This window comes from Cavia porcellus, unplaced genomic scaffold (assembly GCF_034190915.1).
Source record: "Cavia porcellus strain 051 isolate PalLab524CR breed Dunkin Hartley unplaced genomic scaffold, mCavPor4.1 scaffold_43, whole genome shotgun sequence".
Lineage (NCBI taxonomy): Eukaryota > Metazoa > Chordata > Mammalia > Rodentia > Caviidae > Cavia > Cavia porcellus.
In genome coordinates, this window is record NW_026947526.1 from 5,144,145 (window position 1) to 5,165,516 (window position 21,372).

The following is a 21,372-nucleotide window of genomic DNA, read 5'->3' on the forward strand; positions in this document are numbered from 1 at the left end:
GAAACATGCAGTGGCAATGTAGGATAGGTTTCTGTAAAACATTGCGAGTGGTGAGAATTGTAAGCCTTTCTAACAGGCCATTCACCAGTAGGAGTAAGATAATCATCATGGGGTAGTGTGAATCAGAGGGCCTGAATTATGATAAGCACTGAGTGGCAATGTATGATGTAGAAAAGCACCACAGGGTTGTCTGCATGGGGAGGTCAGGAAACATGCAATGGCAATGTAGGATAGGTTTCTGAAAAACATCGCGGGGTGGTGCGCATTGTAAGGCTTTCTAACAGGCCATTCACAAGTAGGATTGAGAAAAACATCATGGCATGGTGTGAATCGGAGGGCCTGAATTAGGTTAGGCAGTGAGTGGCAATGTAGGATGGAGAAAATCACCACAGGGTGGTCAGCATGGGGAGGTCAGTAAATATGCTGTGGCAATGTAGGATAGCTTTCTGAAAAAAAAAAAAAAAAAAAAAACAGGGTGTTGCACATTGTAAGTGTTTGTAACAGGCCATTTACTAGTAGCAGTGAGAAAAACATCACGGCATGGTGTGAATCGGAGGGCCTGAATTAGGTTAGGCAATGAGTGGCAATGTAGGATGGAGAAAATCACCACAGGGTGGTCAGCATGGGGAGGTCAGTAAACATGCTGTGGCAATGTAGGATAGCTTTCTGAAAAAAAAAAAAAACAGGGTGTTGCACATTGTAAGTGTTTCTAACAGGCCATTTACTAGTAGCAGTGAGAAAAACATCACGGGGTGGTGTGAATCGGAGGGCCTGAATTAGGATAGGCAGTGAGTGGCAATGTAGGATGGAGAAAAGCACCACAGCGTGGTCAGCATGGGGAGGTAGGAAACATGCAGTGGCAATGTAGGAAAGTTTTCTGAAAAACATCACGGGGTGGTGCGCTTTGTAAGGGTTTCTAACAGGCCATTCACTAGTAGGATTGAGAAAAACATCACGGGGTGGTTTGAATCAGATGTTCTGAATTAGCGTATACAGTGAGTGTCAATATAGGATGGAGAAAAGGACCACGGGGTGGTCAGCATGGGGAGGTCGGGAAACATGCATAGGCAATGTAGGATAGGTTTCTGAAAAACATCGCTGGTGGTGCGCATTGTAAGGCTTTCTAACAGGCCATTCACTAGTAGGAGTGAGAAAAACATCACGGGGTTGTGTGAATCGGAGGGCCTGAATTAGGATAGGCAGTGAGTGGCAATATAAAATGGAGAAAAGCACCACGGTGTGGTCAGCATGGGGAGGTCAGGAAACATGGAGGGGCAATATAGGATAGGTTTCTGAAAAACAACATGGGGTGGTGCGCATTGTAAGGGTTTCTAACAGGCCATTCCCTGATGGGAGTGAAAAATAGATCACGGGAGGGTGTGATTCGGAAGGCCTGAATTAGGATAGGCAGTGAGTGGCAATGTGGGACGGAGAAAAGCACCACGGCATGGTCAGCATGGGGAGGTCAGGAAACATGCAGAGGCAATGTGGGATAGCTTTCTGAAAAGCATTACTGATTGGTGCGCATTGTAAGTGTTTCTAACAGGCCATTCACTAGTAGGAGTGAGAAAAACATCACAGTGTGGTGTGAATTGGAGGGCCTGAATCAGGATAGGCAGTGAGTGGCAATGTAGGATGGAGAAAAGCACCAAAGGGTGGTCATCATGGGGAGCTCAGGACACATGCAGTGGCAATGTAGGATAAGTTTCTGTAAAACATTGCATGTGGTGAGAATTGTAAACCTTTCTAACAGGCCATTCACCAGTAGAAGTGAGATAAACATCATGGGGTGGTGTGAATCAGAGGGCCTTAATTATGATAAGCAGTGAGTGGCAATGTATGATGTAGAAAAGCACCACGGGGTGGTCTGCATGGGGAGGTCAGGAAACATGCAGTGGCAATGTAGGATAGCTTTCGGAAAAAAATAAAAACGGGGTGTTGCACATTTTAAGTGTTTCTAACAGGCCATTTACTAGTACTAGTGAGAAAAACATCATGGGGTGGTGTGAATCGGAGGGCCTGAATTAGGATAGGCAATGAGTGGCAATGTAGGATGGAGAAAAGCACCACAGCGTGGTCAGCATGGGGACGTAGGAAACATGCAGTGGCAATGTAGGATAGTTTTCTGAAAAACATCACAGTGTGGTGCGCTTTTTAAGGGTTTCTAACAGGCCATTCACTAGTAGGATTGAGAAAAACATCACGGGGTGGTTTGAATCAGATGATCTGAATTAGCATATACAGTGAGTGTCAATGTAGGATGGAGAAAAGGACCACGGGATGGTCAGCATGGGGAGGTCGGGAAACATGTATTGGCAATGTAGGATAGGTTTCTGAAAAACATCGCTGGTGGTGCGCATTGTAAGGCTTTCTAACAGGCCATTCACTAGTAGGAGTGAGATAAACATCACGGGGTTGTGTGAATTGGAGGGCCTGAATTAGGTTAGGCAGTGAGTGGCAATGTATGATGTAGAAAAGCACCACGGTGTGGTCTGCATGGGGAGGTCAGGAAACATGCAGTGGCAATGTGGGATAGATTTCTGAAAAACATTACGGGTTGGTGCACATTGTAAGGGTTTCTAACAGGCCATTCACTAGTAGGAGTGAGAAAAACATCACGGGGTCGTGTCAATCGGAGGGCCTGAATTATTATATGCAGTGAGTGGCAATGTAGGATGGAGAAAAGCACCACGGGGTGGTCAGCATGGGGAGGACAGGAAACATACAGTGGCAATGTAGGATAGTTTTCTGAAAAAAATCACGGGGTGGTGCGCATTGTAAGTGTTTCTAGCAGGCTATTCACTAGTAGGAGAGAGAAAATCATCTCGGGGTGGTGTCAATGGGAGGGCCTGAATTAGGATATTCTTGCAGTGGCAATGAAGAATGGAGAAAAGCACCATGGGGTGGTCAACATGGGGAGGTCAGGAAACATGCAATGGCAATGTAGGATAGGTTTCTGAAAAACATCGCGGGGTGGTGCGCATTGTAAGGGTTTGTAACAGGCCATTCACTAGTAGGAGTGAGAAAAACATCACGGGGTGGTGTGAATCGGAGGGCCTGAATTAGGTTAGGCAGTGAGTGGCAATGTAGGATGGAGAAAATCACCACAGGGTGGTCAGCATGGGGAGGTCAGAAAACATGCCGTGGCAAAGTAGGATAGGTTTCTGAAAAAAAAAAAAAAAAAAAAAAAAAAAAACGGGGTGTTGCACTTTGTAAGTGTTTCTAACAGGCCATTCACTAGTAGCAGTGAGAAAAACATCACGGGGTGGTGTGAATCCGAGGGCCTGAATTAGGATAGGCAGTGAGTGGCAATGTAGGATGGAGAAAAGCACCACAGCGTCGTCAGCATGGGGAGGTAGGAAACATGCAGTGGCAATGTAGCAAAAGTTTTCTGAAAAACATCACGGGGTGGTGCGCTTTGTAAGGGTTTCTAACAGGCCATTCACTAGTAGGAGTGAGAAAAACATCACGGCGTGGTGTGAATCGGAGGGCCTGAATTAGGTTAGGCAGTGAGTGGCAATGTAGGATGGAGAAAATCACCACAGGGTGGTCAGTATGGGGAGGTCAGAAAACATGCCGTGGCAATGTAGGATTTGTTTCTGAAAAAAAAATAAAAAAACGGGGTATTGCACATTGTAAGTGTTTCTAACAGGCCATTCACTAGTAGCAGTGAGAAAAACATCACGGGGTTGTGTGAATCGGAGGGCCTGAATTAGGATAGGCAGTGAGTGGCAATATAAAATGGAGAAAAGCACCACGGTGTGGTCAGCATGGGGAGGTCAGGAAACATGGAGTCGCAATATAGGATAGGTTTCTGAAAAACATCATGGGGTGGTGCGCATTGTAAGGGTTTCTAACAGGCCATTCCCTGGTGGGAGTGAAAAATACATCACGGGAGGGTGTGCATCGGAAGGCCTGAATTAGGATAGGCAGTGAGTGGCAATGTAGGATGGATAAAAGCACCACGGCATGGTCAGCATGGGGAGGTCAGGAAACATGCAGTGGCAATGTGGGATAGCTTTCTGAAAAGCATTACTGGTTGGTGCGCATTGTAAGGGTTTCTAACAGGCCATTCACTAGTAGGAGTGAGAAAAACATCACAGCGTGGTGTGAATTGGAGGTCCTGAATCAGGATAGGCATTGAGTGGCAATGTAGGATAGAGAAAAGCACCACGGGGTGGTCTGCATGGGGAGGTCAGGAAACATGCAGTGGCAATGTAGGATAGGTTTCTGAAAAACCTCGCTTGTGGTGCGCTTTGTAAGGGTTTCTAATAGGCCATTCACTAGTAGGATTGAGAAAAACATCACGGGGTGGTTTGAATCAGATGTTCTGAATTAGCATATAGAATGAGTGTCCATGTAGGATGGAGAAAAGGACCACGGGGTGGTCAGCATGGGGAGATCGGGAAACATGCATTGGCAATGTACGATAGGTTTCTGAAAAACATCGCTGGTGGTGCGCATTGTAAGGCTTTCTAACAGGCCATTCACTAGTAGGAGTAAGAAAAACATCACGTGGTTGTGTGAATCAGAGTGCCTGAATTAGGATAGGCAGTGATTGGCAACATAAAATGGAGAAAAGCACCACGGTGTGGTCAGCATGGGGAGGTCAGGAAACATGCAGTGGCAATGTAGGATAGGTTTCTGAAAAAAACATTGGGGTTGTGCGCATTGTAAGCGTTTCTAACAGGCCATTCACTAGGAGGATTGAAAAAAACATAACGGGGTGGTGTGAATTGGAGGGCCTGAATTAGGTTAGGCCGTGAGTGGCAATGTAGGATGGAGAAAATCACCAAAGGGTGGTTAGCATGGGGAGGTTCGAAAACACGCGTTGGCAATGTAGGATATGTTTCTGAAAAAAAAAAAGCGGGTGGTGCGCATTGTAAGAGTTTCTGACAGGTCATTCACTAGTAGGTTTGAGAAAAACATAACGGGGTGGTGTGAATCGGAGGGTCTGAATTAGGATAGACAGTGAGTGGCAATGTAGGATGGAGAAAAGTACCAAAGGATGGTCAGCATGGGGAGGTCAGGACACATGCAGTGGCAATGTAGGATAGGATTCTGTAAAACATCGCGGGTGGTGAGAATTGTAAGCCTTTCTAACAGGCCATTCACCAGTAGGAGTGAGATAAACATCATGGGGTAGTGTGAATCAGAGGGCCTGAATTATGATAAGCACTGAGTGGCAATGTATGATGTAGATAAGCACCACGGGGTGGTCTGCATAGGGAGGTCAGGAAACATGCAATGGCAATGTAGGATAGGTTTCTGAAAAACATCGCGGGGTGGTGCGCATTGTAAGGCTTTCTAACAGGCCATTCACTAGTAGGATTGAGAAAAACATAACGGGGTGGTTTGAATCAGATGTTCTGAATTAGCATATACAGTGAGTGTCAATGTAGGATGGAGAAAAGGACCACGGGGTGGTCAGCATGGGGAGGTCGGGAAACATGCATTGGCAATGTAGGATAGGTTTCTGAAAAACATCGCTGGTAGTGCGCATTGTAAGGCTTTCTAACAGGCCATTCACTTGTAGGAGTGAGAAAAACATCACGGGGTTGTGTGAATCGGAGGGCCTGAATTAGGATAGGCAGTGAGTGGCAATATAAAATGGAGAAAAGCACAACGGTGTGGTCAGCATGGGGAGGTCAGAAACATGGAGTGGCAATATAGGATAGGTTTCTGAAAAACATCATGGGGTGGTGCGCATTTTAAGGGTTTCTAACCGGCCATTCCCTGGTGGGAGTGAAAAATACATCACGGGAGGGTGTGATTCGGAAGGCCTGAATTAGGATAGGCAGTGAGTGGCAATGTAGGACGGAGAAAAGCACCACGGCATGATCAGCATGGGGAGGTCAGGAAACATGCAGTGGCAATGTGGGAAAGCTTTCTGAAAAGCATTACTGGTTGGTGCGCATTGTAAGGGTTTCTAACAGGCCATTCACTAGTAGGAGTGAGAAAAACATCACAACGTGGTGTGAATTGGAGGGCCTGAATCAGGATAGGCAGTGAGTGGCAATGTAGGATGGAGAAAAGCACCAAAGGGTGGTCATCATGGGGAGCTCAGGACACATGCAGTGGCAATGTAGGATAGGTTTCTGTAAAACATTGCATGTGGTGAGAATTGTAAGCCTTTCTAACAGGCCATTCACCAGTAGGAGTGAGATAAACATCATGGGGTGGTGTGAATCAGAGGGCCTGAATTATGATAAGCAGTGAGTGGCAATGTATGATGTAGAAAAGCACCACGGGGTGGTCTGCATGGGGAGGTCAGGAAACATGCAGTGGCTATGTAGGATAGGTTTCTTAAAAACATCGCTGGTGGTGCGCTTTGTAAGGGTTTCTAACAGGCCATTCACTAGTAGGATTGAGAAAAACATCACGGGGTGGTTTGAATCAGATGTTCTGAATTAGCATATACAGTGAGGGTCAATGTAGGATGGAGAAAAGGACCACGGGGTGGTCAGCATGGGGAGGTCGGGAAACATGCATTGGCAATGTAGGATAGGTTTCTGAAAAACATCGCTGGTGGTGCCCATTGTAAGGCTTTCTAACAGGCCATTCACTAGTAGGAGTGAGAAAAACATCACTGGGTTGTGTGAATCGGAGTGCCTGAATTAGGATAGGCAGTGAGTGGCAATATAAAATGGAGAAAAGCACCACGGTGTGGTCAGCATGGAGATGTCATGAAACATGGAGTGGCAATATAGGATAGGTTTCTGAAAAACATCACGGGGTGGTGCGCATTGTAAGGGTTTCTAACCGGCCATTCCCTTGTAGGAGTGAGAAATACATCACGGGAAGGTGTGAATCGGAAGGCCTGAATTAGGATAAGCAGTGACTGGCAATATATGATGTAGAGAAGCACCACGGGGTGGTCTGCATGGGAAGGTCATGAAACATGGAGTGGCAATATAGGATAGGTTTCTGAAAAACATCACGGGGTGCTGCGCATTGTAAGGGTTTCTAACAGGCCATTCACTAGTAGGAGTGAGAAAAACATCACGGGGTGGTGTCAATCGGAGGGCCTGAATTATGATATGCAGTGAGTGGCAATGTACGATGGAGAAAAGCACCACGGGGTGGTCAGCATGTGGAGGACAGGAAAGATACAGTGGCAATGTAGGATAGTTTTCTGAAAAAAATCACGGGGTGGTGCGCATTGTAAGTGTTTGTAGCAGGCCATTCACTAGTAGGAGTGAGAAAATCATCTCGGGGTGGTGTGAATGGGAGGGCCTGAATTAGGGTATTCTTGGAGTGGCAATGAAGAATGGAGAAAAGCACCATGGGGTGGTCAACATGGGGAGGTCAGGAAACATGCAATGGCAATGTAGGATAGGTTTCTGAAATACATCACGGGGTGGTGCGCATTGTAAGGTTTTTCTAACAGGTCATTCACTAGTACGAGTGAGAAAAACATCACGGGGTGGTTTGAATCAGATGTTCTGAATTAGGATAGACAGTGAGGGGCAATATAGGATGGAGAAAATTACCACAGGGTGGTCAGCATGGGGAGGTCAGAAAACATGCCGTGGCAATGTAGGATAGGTTTCTGAAAAAAAAAAAAAAAAAAAAAAAAACGGGGTGTTGCACATTGTAAGTGTTTCTAACAGGCCATTCACTAGTAGCAGTGAGAAAAACATCACAGGGTGGTGTGAATCGGAGGGCCTGAATTAGGATAGGCAGGGAGTGGCAATGTAGGATGGAGAAAAGCACCACAGCGTGGTCAGCATGGGGAGGTAGGAAACATGCAGTGGCAATGTAGGAAAGTTTTCTGAAAAACATCACAGGTTGGTTCGCTTTGTAAGGGTTTCTAACAGGCCATTCACTTGTAGGATTGAGAAAAACATCACGGAGTGGTTTGAATCAGATGTTCTGAATTAGCATATACAGTGAGTGTCAATGTAGGATGCAGAAAAGGACCACGGGGAGGTCAGCATGGGGAGGTCTGGAAACATGCATTGGCAATGTAGGATAGTTTTCTGAAAAACATCGCTGGTGGTGCGCATTGTAAGGCTTTCTAACAGGCCATTCACTAGTAGGAGTGAGAAACACATCACGGGCTTGTGTGAATCGGAGGGCCTGAATTAGGATAGGCAGTGAGTGGCAATATAAAATGGAGAAAAGCACCACGGTGTGGTCACCATGTGGAGGTCAGGAAACATGGAGTGGCAATATAGGATAGGTTTCAGAAAAACATCATGGGGTGGTGCGCATTGTAAGGGTTTCTAACCGGCCATTCCCTGGAGGGAGTGAAAAATACATCACGGGAGGGTGTGATTCCGAAGGCCTTAATTAGGATAGGCAGTGAGTGGCAATGTAGGATGGAGAAAAGCACCACGGCCTGGTCAGCATGGGGAGGTCAGGAAACATGCAGAGGCAATGTGGGATAGCTTTCTGAAAAGCATTACTGGTTGATGCGCATTGTAACTGTTTCTAACAGGCCATTCACTAGTAGGAGTGAGAAAAACATCACAGCGTGGTGTGAATTGGAGGGTCTGAATCAAGTTAGACAGTGAGTGGCAATGTAGGATGGAGAAAAGCACCACGGGTTTGTCAGCATGGGGATGTAAGGAAACATGCAGTGGCAATATAGAATAGGTTTCTGATAAGCATCGCTGGGTGGTGCGCATTGTAAGGCTTTCTAACAGGCCATTCACTAGTAGGAATGAGAACAACATCGTGCGGTGTTGTGAATCGGAGGCCCTGAATTAGGATAGGCAGTGAGTGGCAATGTAGGATGGAGAAAACACCACAGGGTGGTCAGCATGGGGAGGTCAGGAAACATGCAGTGGCAAAGTAGTCTACTTTTCTGAAAAACATTACCGGTTGGGGCACATTGTAATGGTTTCTAACAGGCCTTTCACTAGTAGGAGTTAGAAAAACCTCACGGCCTGGTGTGAATTAGAGGGCCTGAATCAGTATAGGCAGTGAGTGGCAATGTAGGATGGAGAAAAGCACCACGGGGTGGTAATTATGGGGAGGTCAGGACACATGCAGTGGCAATGTAGCATAGGTTTCTAAAAAACATCGCGGGTGGTGAGGATTGTAAGGGTTTCTAACAGGCCATTCACTAGTAGGAGTGAGAAAAACATCACGGGGTGGTGTGAATCAGATGTTCTGAATTAGGATAGGCAGTGAATGGCAATGTAGGATGGAGAAAAGCACCACGGGGTGATCAGCATGGGGAGGTTAGGAAACATGCCGTGGCAATGCAGGATCGGTTTCTGAAATACATCGCGGGGTTGGGCGCAGTGTAAAGCTATCTAACAGGCCATTCACTAGTAGGAGTGTGAAATACATCATGGTGTGGTGTGAATCGGAGGTCATAAATCAAGTTAGACACTGAGTGGAAATGTAGGATGGAGAAAAGCACCACGGGTTGGTGAGCATGCGGAAGTCAGGAAACATGCAATGGCAATGTAGGATAGGTTTCTGAAAAACATCGCGGGGTTGTGCGCATTGTTATTGTTTGTAGCAGGCCATTCACTAGTAGGAGTGACAAAATCATCACGGGGTGGTGTGAATCGGAAGGCCTGAATTAGGTTAGGCAGTGAGTGGCAATGTAGCATGGAGAAAATCACCACAGGGTGGTCAGCATGGGGAGGTTCTAAAACATGCTCTGGCAATGTAGGATAGGTTTCTGAAAATAAAAAGCACGGTGGTGCGATTGTAACTGTTTCTAACAGGCCATTCACTAGTAGGAGTGAGAAAAACATCACGGGGTGGTGTGAATCGGAGGGACTGAATTAGGATATGCAGTGAGTGGCAATGTAGGATGGAGAAAAGCACCACAGTGTGGTCAGCATGGGGAGGTCAGGAAACATGCAGTGGCAATGTAGGTTAGTTTTCTGAAAAACATCACAGGGTGGTGCGCATTGTAAGGGTTTCTAACAGGCCATTCACTGGTAGGATTGAGAAAAACATCACGGGGTGCTGTGAATCGGAGGACCTGAATTAGAATAGGCAGTGAGTGGCAATGTAGGATGTAGAAAAGCACCACAGGGTGGTCAGCATGGCGAGGTCAGGAAACATGCAGTGGCAATGTGGGATAGCTTTCTGAAAAACATTCCGGGTTGGTGCGCATTGTAAGGGATTCTAACAGGCCATTCACTAGTAGGAGTGAGAAAAACATCACGGCGTGGTGTGAATTGGAGGGCCTGAATCAGGATAGGCAGTGAGTGGCAATGTAGGATGGAGAAAAGCAGCAAAGGGTGGTCATCATGTGGAGGTCAGGACACATGTAGTGGCAAACTAGGACAGTTTTCTGAAAAACATCTCGGGGTGGTGCCCATTGTAAGGCTTTCTAACAGGCCATTCACTAGTAGGAGTGTGAAATACATCATGGTGTGGTGTGAATCGGAGGGCAATAATCAAGTTAGACAGTGAGGGGCAATGTAAAATGGAGAAAAGCACCACAGTGTTGTCAGCATGGGGAGGTCAGGAAACATTCAGTGTCAATGTAGGATAGGTTTCTGATAAACATCTCTGGGTGGTGCGCATTGTAAGGGTTTCTAACAGGCCATTCATTAGTAGGAGTGAGAAAAACATCACGTGGTACTGTGAATCGGTGGGGCTGAAATTGGATAGGCAGTGAGTGGCAACATAACATGGAGAAAAGCACCACGGTGTGGTCAGCATGGGGAAATCAGGAAACATGCAGTGGCAATGCAGGATCGGTATCTGAAATACATCGCGGGGTTGGGCGCATTGTAAAGGTATCTAACAGGCCATTAACTAGTAGGAGTGTGAAATACATCATGGTGTGGTGTGAATCGGATGGCATGAATCAAGTTAGACAGTGAGTTGCAATGTAGGATGGAGAAAAGAACCACGCGTTGGTGAGCATGGCAAAGTCAGGAAACATGCAATGGCAATGTAGGATAGGTTTCTGAAAAACATCGCGGGGTTGTGCGCTTTGTCAGTGTTTGTAGCAGGCCATTCACTGGTAGGAGTGACAAAATCATCACGGGGTGGTGTGAATCGGAAGGCCTGAATTAGGATAGGCAGTGGGTGGCAATGTAGGATGGAGAAAAGCAACACGGGGTGGTCAGCATGGGGAGGTCAGGACACATGCAGTGGCAATGTAGGATAGTTCTCTGAAAAACATCACGGGGTGGTGCCCATTGTAAGGCTTTCTAACAGGCCATTCACTAGTAGGAGTGAGAAAAACATCACGGGGTGGTGTGAATCGGAGGGCCTGAATTAGGATAGGCAGTGAGTGGCAATGTAGGATGGAGAAAAACACTACAGGGTGGTCCACATGGGGAGGTCAGGAAACATGCAATGGCAATGTAGGATAGTTTTCTGAAAACATCACTGGGTCGTGCGGATTTTAAGTGTTTCTAACAGGCCATTCAATAGGAGGAGTGAGAAAAACATCACGGGGTGGTTGGAATCAGATGTTCTGAATTAGGATATACAGTGAGTGGCAATGTACGATCGACGAAAGCACCATGGGGTTGTCAGCATGGGGAGGTCAGGAAACATGCAGTGGCAATGTAGGATAGGTTTCTGAAAAACATCGCTGGTTGTGTGCATTGTAAGGCTTTCTAACAGGCCATTCACTAGTAGGAGTGAGAAAAACATCACAGGGTGGTGTGAATCGTAGGGTCTGAATTAGGATAGGCAGTGAGTGGCAATATAAAATCGAGAAAAGCACCACGGTGTGGTCAGCATGGGGAGTTCAGGAAACATGCAGTGGCAATGTAGGAAATGTTTCTGAAAAACATCACGGGGTGGAGCGCCTTGTAAGGGTATCTAACCGGCCATTCCCTGGTAGGAGTGAGAAATACATCACGGGAAGGTGTGAATAGGAAGGCCTGAATCAGAATAGGCAGTTAGTGGCAATGTAGGATGGAGAAAAGCACCACGGCACGGTCATCAGGGGGAGGTCAGGACACATGCAGCGGCAATGTAGGATAGGTTTCTGAAAAACATCGCGGCGTAGTGTGCATGGTAAGGGTTTCTAACAGTCCATTTACTAGTAGGATTGAGAAATACATCATGGTGTGGTGTGAATTAGAGGGCCTGAATCAAGTTTGACAGTGAGTGGCAATGTAGGATGGAGAAAAGCCCCACGGGTTGGTGAGCATGGGAGGTCAGGAAACATGCATTGTCAATGTACGAAAGGTTTCTGAAAAACGTCGCGGGGTTGTGCGCATTGTAAGTGTTTGTAGCCAGCCCTTCACTAGTAGGAGTGAGAAAAACATCCCGTGGTGGTGTGAATCGGAGGGGCTGAATTAGGATTGGCAGTGAGTGGCAATGTAGAATGGAGAAAAGAACCACGGGTTGGTCAACATGGGGAGGTCAGGAAACATGTAATGGCAATGTAGGGTAGGTTTCTGAAAAACATCGCGGGGTGGTGCACATTGTAAGGCTTTCTAACCAGCCATTCGCAAGTAGGAGTGAAAAAAACATCACAGGGTGGTGTGAATCAGAGGGTCTGAATTAGGATAGGCTATAAGTGGCAATGTAGGATGGAGAAAAGTACCACGGGTTTGTCAGCATGGGGAGGCAAGGAAACATGCAGTGGCAATGTAGAATATGTTTCTGATAAGCATCACTGGGGGATGCGCATTGTAAGGGTTTCTAACAGGCCATTCACTATTAGGAGTGAGAACAACATCACGCGGTGGTGTGAATTGGAGGGCCTGAATCAGGATAGGCATTGAGTGGCAATGTAGGATGGAGAAAAGCAGCAAAGGGTGGTCATCATGGGGAGGTCAGGACACATGCAGTGGCAAAGTAGGATAGTTTTCTGAAAAACATCACGGTGTGGTGCGGATTTTAAGGGTTTCTAACAGGCCATTCACTAGTAGGAGTGAGAAAAACATCAGGGGGTGGTTTGAATCAGATGTTCTAATTAGGACAGGCAGTGAGTGGCTATGTAGGATGGAGAATAGCACCATAGGGTGGTCAGCATGAGGAAGTCAGGAAACATGTAATGGCAATGTAGGATAGTTTTCTGAAAAAATCATGGGGTGGTGCGGATTTTAAGGGTTTCTTACAGGCCATTCACTAGTAGGAGTGAGAAAAACATCAGGGGGTGGTTTGAATCAGATGTTCTAATTAGGATAGGCAGTGAGTGGCTATGTAGGATGGAGAAAAGCAACACGGGGTGCTCAGAATGGGGAGGTCAGGAAACATGCAGTTGCAATGTAGGATAGGTTTCTAAAAAAAAAAGCGGAGTGGTGCCCATTGTAAGGTTTTCTAACAGGCCATTCACTAGTAGGAGTGAGAAAAACATCACGGCGTGGTGTGAATCGGAGGGCCTGAATTAGGATATGCAGTGAGTGGCATGTAGGATGGAGAAAAGCACCACAGGGTGGTCAGCATGGGGAGGTCAGGAAACATGCAGTGGCAATGTAGGATAGTTTTCTGAAAAACATCACAGGGTGGTGCGCATTGTAAGGGTTTCTAACAGGCCATTCACTGGTAGGATTGAGAAAAACATCACGGGGTGCTGTGAATCGGAGGGCCTGAATTAGGATAGGCAGTGAGTGGCAATGTAGATTGTAGAAAAGCACCACAGGGTGGTCAGCATGGGGAGGTCAGGAAACATGCAGTGGCAATGTGGGATAGCTTTCTGAAAAACATTCCGGGTTGGTGCGCATTGTAAGGGATTCTAACAGGCCATTCACTAGTAGGAGTGAGAAAAACATCACGGCGTGGTGTGAATTGGAGGGCCTGAATCAGGATAGGCAGTGAGTGGCAATGTAGGATGGAGAAAAGCAGCAAAGGGTGGTCATCATGTGGAGGTCAGGACACATGTAGTGGCAAAGTAGGATAGTTTTCTGAAAAACATCACGGGGTGGTGCCCATTGTAAGGCTTTCTAACAGGCCATTCACTAGTAGGAGTGTGAAATACATCATGGTGTGGTGTGAATCAGAGGGCATGAATCAAGTTAGACAGTGAGTGGCAATGTAAAATGGAGAAAAGCACCACAGTGTGGTCAGCATGGGGAGGTCAGGAAACATTCAGTGTCAATGTAGGATAGGTTTCTGATAAACATCTTTGGGTGGTGCGCATTGTAAGGGTTTCTAACAGGCCATTCAGTAGTAGGAGTGAGAAAAACATCACGTGGTACTGTGAATCGGTGGGCCTGAATTAGGATAGGCAGTGAGTGGCAACATAACATGGAGAAAAGCACCACGGTTTGGTCAGCATGGGGAGGTCAGGAAACATGCAGTGGCAATGTAGAAAATGTTTCTGAAAAACATCACGGGGTGGAGCGCCTTGTAAGGGTATCTAACCGGTCATTCCCTGGTAGGAGTGAGAAATACATCACGGGAAGGTGTGAATCGGAAGGCCTGAATCAGAATAGGCAGTGAGTGGCAATGTAGGATGGAGAAAAGCACCACGGCACGGTCATCTTGGGGAGGTCAGGACACATGCAGCGGCAATGTAGGATAGGTTTCTGAAAAACATCGCGGCGTAGTGCGCATGGTAAGGGTTTCTAACAGGCCATTTACTAGTAGGATTGAGAAATACATCATGGTGTGGTGTGAATTAGAGGGCCTGAATCAAGTTTGACAGTGAGTGGCAATGTAGGATGGAGAAAAGCCCCACGGGTTGGTGAGCATGGGAGGTCAGGAAACATGCATTGTCAATGTACGAAAGGTTTCTGAAAAACGTCGCGGGGTTGTGCGCATTGTAAGTGTTTGTAGCAGGCCCTTCACTAGTAGGAGTGAGAAAAACATCCCGTGGTGGTGTGAATCGGAGGGGCTGAATTAGGATTGGCAGTGAGTGGCAATGAAGAATGGAGAAAAGCACCACGGGTTGGCCAACATGGGGAGGTCAGGAAACATGTAATGGCAATGTAGGGTAGGTTTCTGAAAAACATCGCGGGGTGGTGCACATTGTAAGGCTTTCTAACCAGCCATTCGCAAGTAGGAGTGAAAAAAACATCACAGGGTGGTGTGAATCAGAGGGTCTGAATTAGGATAGGCTGTAAGTGGCAATGTAGGATGGAGAAAAGCACCACGGGTTTGTCAGCATGGGGAGGCAAGGAAACATGCAGTGGCAATGTAGAATATGTTTCTGATAAGCTTCACTGGGTGGTGCGCATTGTAAGGGTTTCTAACAGGCCATTCACTATTAGGAGTGAGAACAACATCACGCGGTGGTGTGAATTGGAGGGCCTGAATCAGGATAGGCATTGAGTGGCAATGTAGGATGGAGAAAAGCAGCAAAGGGTGGTCATCATGGGGAGGTCAGGACACATGCAGTGGCAAAGTAGGATAGTTTTCTGAAAAACATCACGGTGTGGTGCGGATTTTAAGGGTTTCTAACAGGCCATTCACTAGTAGGAGTGAGAAAAACATCAGGGGGTGGTTTGAATCAGATGTTCTAATTAGGATAGGCTGTGAGTGGCAATGTAGGATGGAGAAAAGCACCACGGGTTTGTCAGCATGGGGAGGCAAGGAAACATGCAGTGGCAATGTAGAATATGTTTCTGATAAGCATCACTGGGGTGCGCATTGTAAGGGTTTCTAACAGGCCATTCAATAGTAGGAGTGAGAACAACATCACGTGGTAGTGTGAATTGGAGGGCCTGAATCAGGATAGGCAGTGAGTGGCAATGTAGGATGGAGAAAAGCACCAAAGGGTGGTCATCATGGGGAGGTCAGGACACATGCAGTGGCAAAGTAGGATAGTTTTCTGAAAAACATCATGTGGTGGTGCCCATTGTAAGGCTTTCTAACAGGCCATTCACTAATAGGAGTGAGAAAATCATCACGGGGTGGTGAGAATGGGAGAGCCTGAATTAGGATAGGCACTTAATGGCAATGAAGAATGGAGAAAAGCACCATGGGTTGGTCAACATGGGGAGGAAAGGAAACATGCAATGGCAATGTAGCATAGGTTTCTGAAAAACATCGCTGGGTGGTGCTCATTGCAAGGCTTTCTAAAAAGCCATTCAGAAGTAGGAGTGAAAAAAACATCAAGGGGTGGTGTGAATCGGAGAGCCTGAATTAGGGTAGGCAGTGAGTGGCAATGTAGGGTGGAGAAAATCACCACAGGGTGGTCAGCATAGGGAGGTAAGAAAACATGCCCTGGCAATGTAGGATAGGTTTCTGAAAAAAAAAAAAAAAAAAAAAAAAAAGCCGGGTGGTGCGATTGTAAGTGTTTCTAACAGGCCATTCACTAGTAGGAGTGAGAAAAACATCACGGGGTGGTGTGAATCGGAGGGCCTGAATTAGGATATGCAGTGAGTGGCAATGTAGGATGGAGAAAAGCACCACAGGGTGGTCAGCATGGGGAGGTCAGGAAACATGCAGTGGCAATGTAGGATAGTTTTCTGAAAAACATCACGGGTTGGTGCCCAATATAAGGCTTTCTAACAGGCCATTCACTAGTAGGAGTAAGAAAAACATCACACGGTGGTGTGAATCGGAGGCCCTTAATTAGGATAGGCAGTGAGTGGCAATGTAGGATGGAGAAAAGCACCACGGGGTCGTCAGGATGGGGAGGTCAGGAAACATGCAGTGGCAATGCAGGATCCGTTTCTAAAAAACATCGCGTTGTTGGGCGCATTGTAAATGTATCTAACAGGCCATTCCCTGGTAGGAGTGAGAAATACATCACGGGAAGGTGTGAATCTGAAGGCCTGAATCATAATAGGCAGTGAGTGGAAATGTAGGATGGAGAAAAGCACCACGGCACGGTCATCATGGGGAGGTCAGGACAAATGCAGTGGCAATGTAGGATAGTTTTCTGAAAAACATCGCGGCGTAGTGCGCATGGGAAGGGTTTCTAACAGGCCATTTACTAGTAGGAGTGAGAAATACATCATGGTGTGGTGCGAATTGGAGGGCCTGAATCAAGTTTGACAGTGAGTGGCAATGTAGGATGGAGAAAAGCCCCACGGGTTGGTGAGCATGGGGAGGTCAGGAAACAAGCATTGTCAAATTACGAAAGGTTTCTGAAAAATGTTGCGGGATTGTGCGCATTGTAAGGGTTTGTAGCAGGCCCTTCACTAGTAGGAGTGAGAAAAACATCACGTGGTGGTGTGAATGGGAGTGGCTGAATTAGTATTGGCAGTGAGAGGCAATGAAAAATGGAGAAAAGCATCATGGGTTGGTCAACATGGGGAGGTCAGGAAACATGTCATGGCAATGTAGGGTAGGTTTCTGAAAAACATCGCGGGGTGGTGCACATTGTAAGGCTTTCTAACAAGCCATTCACAAGTAGGAGTGAAAAAAACATCACAGGGTGGTGTGAATCAGAGGGTCTGAATAAGGATAGGCTGTGAGTGGCATTGTAGGATGGAGAAAAGCACCACGGGTTTGTCAGCATGGGGAGGCAAGGAAACATGCAGTGGCAATGTAGAATAGGTTTCTGATAAGCATCACTGGGTGGTGCGCATTGTAAGGGTTTCTAACAGGCCATTCACTAGTAGCAGTGAGAACAACATCACGCAGTGGTGTGAATTAGAGGGCCTGAATCAGGATAGGCATTGAGTGGCAATGTAGGATGGAGAAAAGCAGCAAAGGGTTGTCATCATGGGGAGGTCAGGACACATGCAGTGGCAAAGTAGGATAGTTTTCTGAAAAACATCACGGGGTGGTCCCCATTGTAAGGATTTCTAACAGGCCATTCACTAGTAGGAGTGAGAAAAACATCACGGGGTGGTGTGAATCGGAGGGCCTGAATTAGGATAGGCAGTGTGTGGCAATGTAGGATGGAGAAAAGCACCAAAGGGTGGTCCGCATGGGGATTTCAGGAAACATGCAATGGCAATGTAGGATAGTTTTCTGAAAACATCACGGGGTCATGCGGATTTTAAGGGTTTCTAACAGGCCATTCAATAGTAGGAGTGAGAAAAACATCACAGTGTGGTTTGAATCAGATGTTCTGAATTAGGATATACAGTGAGTGGCAATGTAGGATGGAGAAAAGCACCACGGGGTTGTCAGCATGGGGAGGTCAGGAAACATGCAGTGGCAATGTAGGATAGGTTTCTGAAAAACATCGCTGGTTGTGTGCATTGTAAGGCTTTCTAACAGGCCATTCACTAGTAGGAGTGAGAAAAACATCACAGGGTGGTGTGAATCGTAGGGCCTGAATTCGGATAGGCAGTGAGTGGCAATATAAAATGGAGAAAAGCACCACGGTGTGGTCAGCATGGGGAGGTCAGGAAACATGCAGTGGCAATGTAGGAAAGGTTTCTGAAAAACATCACGGGGTGGTGCGCCTTGTAAGGGTATCTAACAAGCCATTCCCTGGTAGGAGTGAAAAATACATCACGGGAAGGTGGGAGTCGGAAGGCCTGAATCAGAATAGGCGGTGAGTGGCAATGTAGGATGGAGAAAAGCACCACGGCACGGTCATCATTGAGAAGTCAGGACACATGCAGTGGCAATGTAGGATAGGTTTCTGAAAAACATCACGGCGTAGTGCGCATGGTAAGGCTTTCTAACAGGCCATTTTCTAGTAGGAGTGAGAAATACATCATGGTGTGGTATGAATTGGAGGGCCTGAATCAAGTTTGACTGTGAGTGGAAATGTAGGTTGGAGAAAAGCTCCACGGTTTGGTGAGCATGGGAAAGTCAGGAAACATGCATTGTCAATGTACGATAGGTTTCTGAAAAACGTCGCGAGGTTGTGCGCATTGTAAGGGTTTGTAGCAGTCCCTTCACTAGTAGGAGTGAGAAAAACATCACGTGGTGGTGTGAATCGGAGTGGCTGAATTAGGATTGACAGTGAGTGGCAATGAAGAATGGAGAAAAGCACAACGGGTTGGTCAACATGGGGAGGTCAGGAAATGTGTAATGGCAATGTAGGGTATGTTTCTGAAAAACATCGCGGGGTGGTGAACATTGTAAGGCTTTCTAACAAGCCATTCACAAGTATGAGTGAAAAAAACATCACAGGGTGGTGTGAATCAGAGGGTGTGAATTAGGATAGGCTGTGAGTTGCAATGTAGGATGGAGAAAAGCACCAAGGGTTTGTCAGCATGGGGAGGCAAGGAAACATGTAGTGGAAATGTAGAGTAGGTTTCTGATAAGCATCACTGGGTGGTGCGCATTGTAAGGGTTTCTAACGGGCCATTCACTAGTAGGAGTGAGAACAACATCATGTGGTAGTGTGAATTGGAGGGCCTGAATCAGGATAGGCAGTGAGTGGCAATGTAGGATGGAGAAAAGCACCAAAGGGTGGTCATCATGGGGAGGTCAGGACACAAGCAGTGGCAAAGTAGGATAGTTTTCTGAAAAACATCACGGGGTGGTGCCCATTTTAAGGCTTTCTAACAGGCCATTCACTAGTAGGGGTGAGAAAGCATCACGGGGTGGTGTGAATCAGAGGGCCTGAGTTATGAAAAGCAGTGAGTGGCAATGTAGGTTGGAGAAAATCACCACGGGTTGGTCAGCATGGGGAGGTCAGGAAACATGCAGTGGCAATGTAGGATAGGTTTCTGAAAAACATCGCGGGGTTGTGTGCATTGTCAGTGTTTGTAGCAGGCCATTCACTAGTAGGAGTGAGAAATACATCATGGTGTGGTGTGAATCGGAGGGCATGAATCAAGATAGACAGTGAGTGGCAATGTAGGATGGAGAAAAGCACCACGGGTTGGTGAGCATGGGGAAGTCAGGAAACATGCAATGGCAATGTAGGATAGGTTTCTGAAAAACATCGCGGGGTTGTGCGCATTGTCAGTGTTTGTAGCAGGCCACACACTAGTAGGAGTGACAAAATCATCACGGAGTGGTGTGAATCGTTGGGCCTGAATTAGGATAGGCAGTGAGTGGCAGTGTAGGATGGAGAAAAGCACCATGGGGTGGTCAAGATGGGGAGGTCAGGAAAAATGCAGTTGCAATGCAGGATAGGTTTCTGAAAAACATCGTGGCGTAGTGCGCATGGGAAGGGTTTCTAACCGGCCATTAACTAGTAGGAGTGAGAAATACATCATGGTGTGGTGTGAATTGGAGGGCCTGAATCAAATTAGACAGTGAGTGGCAATGTAGGATGGAGAAAAGCCCCACGGGTTCTTGAGCATGGGGATGTCAGGAAACATGCATTGTGAATGTACGAAAGGTTTCTGAAAAACATCGCGGGGTTGTGAGCATTGTAAGTGTTTGTAGCAGGCCCTTCACTAGTAGGAGTGAGAAAAACATCCCGTGGTGGTGTGAATCGGAGGGGCTGAATTAGGATTGGCAGTGAGTGGCAATGAAGAATGGAGAAAAACACCACGGGTTGGTCAACATGGGGAGGTCAGGAAACATGTAATGGCAATGTAGGGTATGTTTCTGAAAAATATCACGGGGTGGTGCACATTGTAAGGCTTTCTAACAACCAATTCACAAGTAGGAGTGAAAAAAACATCACAGGGTGGTGTGAATCAGAGGGTCTGAATCAGGATAGGCTGTGAGTGGCAATGTATGATGGAGAAAAGCACCACGGGTTTGTCAGCATGGGGAGGCAAGGAAACATGCAGTAGCAATGTAGAATAGGTTTCTGATAAGCATCACTGGGTGGTGCGCATTGTAAGGATTTCTAACAGGCCATTCACTAGTATGAGTGAGAACAACATCACGAGGTGGTGTGAATCGGAGGCACTGAATTAGGATAGGGAGTGAGAGGCAATGTATGATGTAGAAAAGCACCACGGGTTTGTCAGCATGGGGAGGCAAGGAAACATGCAGTAGCAATGTAGAATAGGTTTCTGATAAGCATCAATGGGTGGTGCGCATTGTAAGGATTTCTAACAGGCCATTCACTAGTATGAGTGAGAAAAACATCACGCGGTTGTGTGAATCGGAGGGCCTGAATAAGGATAGGCAGTGAGTGGCAATGTAGGATGGAGAAAAGCACCACAGGGTGGTCAGCATGAGGAGTTCAGGAAACATGCAGTGGCAATGTAGGATACTTTTCTGAAAAACATCATGGGGTGGTGCGCATTTCAAGGGTTTCTAAAAGGCCATTCACTAGCAGGAGTGAGAAAAACATCACGGCGTGGTTTGAATCAGATGTTCTGAATTAGGATACACATTGGGTGGCAATCTAGGATGGAGAAAAGCACCACGGGGTTGTCAGCATGGGGAGGTCAGGAAACATGCATTGGCAATGTAGGACAGGTTTCCAAAAAACATAGCGCGTGGTGCGCATTGTAAGGCTTTGTAACAGGCCATTCACTAGTAGGAGTGAGAAAATCATCACAGGGTGGTGTGAATCGGAGGGCCTGAATTAGGATAGGCAGTGAGTGGCAATATAAAATGGAGAAAAGCACCACGGTGTTGTCAGCATGGGGAGGTTAGGAAACATGCAGTGGCAATGTAGGAAAGGTTTCTGAAAAACATCACGGGGTGATTCACCTTGTAAGGGTATCTAACCGGCCATTCCCTGGTAGGAGTGAGAAATACGTCACG